At 43.7% G+C, this 6,505-nt stretch overlaps 1 long non-coding RNA gene across 1 annotated transcript; it reads right to left on the bottom strand.

Annotated features, from left to right (window-relative positions):
- Positions 1-1,322: 1,322 nt before the first annotated feature.
- LOC140691514 (uncharacterized) lies at positions 1,323-4,583 on the bottom strand. Its single transcript, XR_012067223.1, has 3 exons — positions 4,474-4,583; positions 2,260-2,308; positions 1,323-1,445 (listed from the first exon to the last, which is right to left on the bottom strand). It is a non-coding gene; the product is annotated as an uncharacterized lncRNA (long non-coding RNA).
- Between the last annotated feature and the right edge of the window lie 1,922 nt (positions 4,584-6,505).

Raw genomic sequence — 6,505 nt, 5'->3', positions numbered from 1 at the left:
TTGCCTTAGAGAGAAGACTGGTGACAGGAATTGGCAGTATTCCCCACAATGTCCTACTGAAAGAGTGGCACTCCACTGCGCGTCACAACAGATCAGCAACACTCCCTCATCGTAAAGCAAATAAAGACTGACGAGGAAGTGTTAGTGTCAAGATGCCTTCTGAAATGATACTGCCTACCAGCTGGCAACTCAATACAATGTGTCTTACTACTGGGGTCTATTTATGGGATGCAAAGTGTCCAGAAACAGTTACCATGCAGGTGGTATTTATTTGAAAAAACATCCACAGGGAACACTGAGGGAGATGGCTAAGTGCAAATACACACACGCACACAACACCTCCACAATACCCATGTGGTAAGAAAGCGAGATTTAATAAACTATGGACTATGGAAAATCATACTTTTGAAAATGTAAAGTATCACTTTAACATGTGGCGGATTCCCTACCACATAAAGTTTCAGCGTCCACAGACAGAACTTAAGATGGTCCGTTCTTAGAGGGATTAGCACCAAAATTTGTTTTTAATTGGGTGCTGTCACACGCAATGGCACTGGGAAAATTAATTCTGCATTGTATGGACAAATGCCACTTTTACTTCCAAGAGAAGCTGTGATCCAAACTCTCTCAAATAAAGTTTACTGCATATGCTTGCAGTTAACTTGCTGCAAATATGAGGAAAAGGTTATTAAAAATAATCTTCTAACTTGAAAACCAAAAAACTATGCAGGTTTTAAAATATTAAATAATACAGTGCCCAGAATGTGTTATCAGCCTCCTTTTTATGTAAAATGGAATCAATTTTTAAGGATGAAAGAACTAAAAATACATACTTGAAATTCAAAACTACCTAATTATATTTTTCCTTTACACACCTAAGTGTCCTTTCTCAATAATTATTCGTTAACAAAGAGGTACACATCCCAATATCCAGCTGACAGTAAGCATTTCACTTAAGGCATGACTGTCTAAAAGTTTTGATCCAAAGGCATCTTCTATTTCTCCAACAATACAGCTTTTCCTAAATTCCTCCAAACGTAAATTAGTTTCTTCTGGCCGGGGCAAGTAAGAAGGGAATTTTTAAATGCCAACAGTATACTTTGGAGTAAACACAAAGGGATAGAAATGTGAACAGAAAAGCTTAGAAAAGTTCAAGAAGAATGAAATGAGAAATTAGGAACAAACACTAATTAACTCAACAAGCCCCCTAGGCATTGAATTTTTGTACTTCACTCTACCAAACATCTTCCAAAGTTCGACTTTGTTTGAATTTTCCTTTTTCTCCCTCGTTTGTTGTCTCTGATCACCCGTGGGGTTTCCTTACCATGCATGGCATGTTTGGGGCCCGAGAAGAGCTTGACGAGGGCCCAGAAGGCGTCCTCTTCATTCATGTACATGAGGAGTAAGGCTGTGATGTGGCTCATCCCCTGACAGTATCCAACCTCCTACAGAGTAAATGACAGCAGGGAAGCCGGGGGTTTTAAGATAAAACCACGTGTATACACACATATTAAAAAAAAAACTGGTGTATAAAATAATCAGAAAATGTCTAAACAGGTTATTTACAGACAAATACTACAATCTTAACAGAGCTGAGCCACATGCTATCAAAGAACACATCCGTACCCAAGAGGAAGTGCAGAAGCACGGGCAAGTCCAAGCCCACGTGTGTCTTACTAGCCTCTGCTCAGTGTCATTACACCTGCTGTAAAGAACACTACTTATTTTTCTGTTTAACGTGTGATTCTCAGCCTAATATTTCTCTTCTTTGCTCAGATGCTGGCAAAGTTGAGTTTTAGCCTGCTCCAGGACACAGCAAGTAGGTACACAGGGAAGCCTCTCCGGACCTCACCCAGTGAATGGAGCACAACCTCCTGGGGCAATGAAGACTGATTGAAAGTCAGGCAAATTCATCTACACACCACTTCCTGTCCTTCTAGTCCTGAGCATTCCCAGTCCTGTTTGCTTAAAATAAAAACAAAATAAACAGCAACAGAAAACATAACAGAACAATCTAGATAATGAGGGAAAGAGTGAGATTCACCGTCACACCATCATTTTTCCCATTTCCAAACCAGCCCTGCTCTAAGACCCCAGGGCTGCCACAGAGCCTCCAGAAGACCCACCGAGACCAGGAGACCATCCAGCCCCGAGATGAAGAAACGCTGGCCAAAAGGGTCATGTCAGGGAGGGGTCCCCAAAGACACGGTCCAGCTGCTCAGAGTACAACTCCACTGTGGGCAAGCGCGCCCCACTTACCGTGTTGTAAATAGAATAAGCAGCGAGAACGTGGAATAGGGATTGTTGCCTAGAAAAAAAAGAAAACTTCCGTTGAACACGACTGAGTTATTTCACATATTTCTACAATTATACACTTAAAAAATAAACAACGGTTTGACTGAAGATAGACAGATAATCTATCTGGACTATCTACTATTATAATAAAGAAATGGTCCCAAGCTGAATGCAACAATACCCTGTACAGTCTAAATGTGAGGCTAGATAACGTTCATTCTGACGGAAAGAATTTATACCACAGTGCACAAAGGGCTTCACCGTTTTTAAAATGTGCTGCCCTCTTTCACTGAACTATTCTCTCCACGAAGTCATCCCACAACAGTGGCTAGCCTGAAGAACCGGGGAACACCATTCTGAAGCCTCATTCACAGCTGGGGGCTCCACCCTGCAGGGCTGGGGCTGTGTCCCCCAAGAGGCGGGACAGGCTGTGAATCAGCCTCCAAACTCAGGGCTGCCCCTCCCCCACAGCCAGGGTCCCAGGGCCCAAGACTCAAGGGTGGAAGTGGGGGTGGCTCCACCCTCACGACCGCTCATCGTCCCCCAACAAAGTGTGTGCTCCCTGTCCCATCACCCTCGGGCTCTGCTGGTCTAGAGGTCCTAGTGCCAAGGAGAGGAATGTCGCCCCCAGGAGAGACAACCATTCCCCAGGACTGGAAGCTGAGATGGTCACCCGGCCACTTTGGGCAACAGACAAAAGAGATGACTATACTGAGTGACTGATCCTGGCAACCGGGGGCAATGAGCTGCCGGGACACGGTGGACAGAAGGAAGAGTGTGTCGAGAACACAAGAACACGGAAGGTGCCTCTTAGTAAAATCAAACCCTGTGATGAGAGTCAGTGGAAAACTACAACAGTCAAGTCCAGGCAGGACGTTAATAATGGTCCCGACCCCTGAGGAGTAAAGGCTGCAGTCCCTCCACCAGGTGAAGAACCACAACCAGCTGAGGTACCTGCCGAGGGCAGAAGGAGAACAGACGGGTCGTGGGAAGGTAAATTATGAACCAGCAATGACCACACGCCCAGTACAGAAATGATGGCTGTAACTGTTACGAGGATTTCTTCCGTAGTTTGGCATGGACATGTTTGTGTGCGTGCATTTTTTTAATGTGTTTTCTTCCTTCTTTTTTATCATCTAACGTAAGACGTTTAGTAACAGTTGACTTCATATCACAGCATTCAGGTAACAGAATATCAAAGCAGAAGAGTGAGCACCGCCCAGAGACCCCGCATCCTTCTGTGCAGAGGGGCTCAACACAAGGTCAGCCGTAAGCAGAACAGCGGCCCCGTGCCAGGCGGAAGTACGGTTTCGTTGTCTCATCTGGAAACTAAGCTGACAGGGGTGCCCTGTGACGGCCAGCTCTGCGCGCCCACCTAGCCAAGCTGCAGCCCGTTATCCAAACCCTAATCCAGGTGTTGCTGTGAAGAAATTTTGTAAATGTAACTGAAATACAGTCAGTTGAATTTAAATAGGGAAGATTAGCCTAGATAATCAGGGAACCCTGATTCCACCCATTAAAAGGCAGGAAGAGCAGATCTGAGGCTTCCCTGAAGAGGAAACTCCTCCCCTGGGCAGTGGCTTCAGCTCATCCCCAGAGCAGGCCCTTCCCGACGCCGCCTACGGTCTCAACTTGTCCAGTCTGTCCCTGCAGCTCTGTAAGCCAGCTCCTCACGATAAACCTCTGAGCTTCCGTCCCTTACTGGTTTCCTTTTCTTTGGTTGAACCCTGATACGGAGGTCAGCAAAACTGTACCTTTCATTCATAAACTGCCACAGTCATTTCATCGCTCATTTTCCTTTTTTTTCTCTTTTGTTCCATCAGTGTGTGGAGTCAAGATTATAGGGACATACAGATTACTGACACTGTTCTCAAAAGTAATGCAACCTCTCATTTCTTTTCTAAGAGTTTTAATAAACTACCACATATTTAAGAATTCTCAGATCATAAAATGACTTTGTAGCAATTTTATAGCACCTACTATATGTCAAAGGTTAAAAATTTAAGTTAAATAGGTTCCTAAATTTTATAAAACATAGACAAAATGATCTGCCAAAACTTAAAACCTTCAGAACTGGATTCAAATTATAGTCTATACAAGCTACTCTAAACACATTTTAAGTTGACAAAGACGATTTATAAATGCTATTCATATTTTATAATATTAAACTTTACTTACTTAACGCCGTATCTGTCCCTAAACATGATGTGGTCCCTAAATGTGCGGTTGACATCAAGGTCTATTTGTCTGATATCAGGTGAACAACCCCGTGCTCTGTGTTTTAATTTCTGGAAAGGAAAAAGAAGGGAAGAAAGCACATTTTTATGGAAGTCAGTTGTTGAAAACCCTACGACAAACAGTAAAATAGTTCTCATTAAAAACCTTTTTCTTTTTTTGATTTAGTAAAGCTATTTCCATGGTTCAAAAATGCAAACAATGTAACAAGGTACACAGTTACAGGTCTCTCTCTGGTCCGTGCCCGCATCTCTCCTACTTCCAACCTCTCCCTCCTTCCACCACCTCTTCTCACCCCATCCTGTCAATAGAGTAGATTTTCATTTTGGTTGGAGACGGATGATTGGGCCGGGCTAAGGCTGCAGGTACGCTGCTCACAACTAGAGGCAGACCTTGCTCACCTGTAAGATGGACCACTAGACCCAGTAGAGACAAGCGACAGTGAGATACAATGAAAAGAACAGGAGAAAGGAGTGGGTAAGAGCCCCAGCTCAGGAGCCAGCACATCTCACCGTGCGAGAAAAAGCTCAGCAGATTAAGAAAAAGTCATTCCATGCCCACTGAACTTCCAACTTAAGGAGAGCAATTTATACCACATTTGGAAAGAGAGAGTAAGACGGTGACTGGGAAGGGAAGACTTGGTGAAATGCTGGAGGAATCTCAAACAGTAAAAATAAAGTTTATGGTATTATTGAAAATGATAAGCCTGCAAGTACCGGTGGGCAAGTCCTTTCTTCTGTTGCTGTTACTGTATGACTGGTTTTCACTGAATAGTTCTCTCATGTTAACCAGTCATTGGATAATTTTATTCTACACAGAGAAAGTCTAAAATGTAACTGAGAACCACAGTTCTAACATTAGCATGTGTACTGGGTTGAATAATGCCCCCCCCACCGAATTCGTGTCTGCCCAGAACCTGTGAATGTGACCTGATTTGGAAATGGGGTCTTTCCAGGTGTACTCAAGTTAAGAGGACATACTGGATCAGGGTGGACCCCAAATCCAATGACTAGTATCCTTGTAAGGTGAGACCCAGCGACACAGAGACACACAGGGCAAGGCCACACGAAGACGGAGGGAGAGGCTGGAGTGATGCAGCCTCAAGACAAAGAAGGCCAGGGATGCTGGCAAGTGCAGGACGGAGGAAGAGTCAAGGGAGGAGTCTTCCCTGGAGCCTCGAGAGAGAACACAGTCCTGATGTCACCTTGGATTCAGGCTTCTCTCCCCCAGAACTGCGAGAGAACAAACTTCTGTTGTTTTAAGCCACTCAGTCCATGGTACTTTGTTATGGTGGCCTGAGAGAACTACTACAGCATGCTAAGTAAGATTTTCTTCTTTCATTAATTAAATAAGTAATTCCTGAGCACCTACCGTGTAACAGGTACAGTGTCCTAGGTGCTGGGGTTAGATTTCATGTATGTTCTCTCAGACAGCGTTTTCAACACTGGGTCTAAAGTTACGACGTTAAAAGCAAGTATCTAGGAGTGGGAGTGCTGGATTACATGGTAACGACCTTCAGTTCTTTAAGGAACCTCCATACTGTCTTCCATAGTGGCTGCACCAATTTACGTTCCCCCCAACAGTGTAGGGGGGTTCCCTTTTCTTCACACCCTTCTCCAGCATTTATCATTTGTGGACTTTTTACTGATGGCCATTCTAACCCGTGTCAGGTGAACCTAAAAGTCCATTGACAGATGACTGAACAAAGAAGATGTGGTATATATACACAATGGAATACTACTCAGTCATAAAAAAGAATGAAATATTGCCAGTGGCAGCAACATAGATGGACCTAGAGATTATCATACTAAGTGAAGAAAGTCAGAGAAAGACAAATACCATTCACTTATACGTGGAACGTAAAATATGATACAAATGAACTTATTTACAAAACAGAAATAGACTCACAGACATAGAAAACAAACTTACGGTTACCAGGATGTTAAGGGGGTAGGAAGGGATAAATTGGGAGTTC

This window comes from Vicugna pacos, chromosome 35, assembly GCF_048564905.1.
Source record: "Vicugna pacos chromosome 35, VicPac4, whole genome shotgun sequence".
Taxonomy (NCBI): Eukaryota; Metazoa; Chordata; class Mammalia; order Artiodactyla; family Camelidae; genus Vicugna; species Vicugna pacos.
The sequence above is the reverse complement of the archived record's forward strand: the minus strand, read 5'-3'. Positions and strand labels throughout refer to the sequence as shown.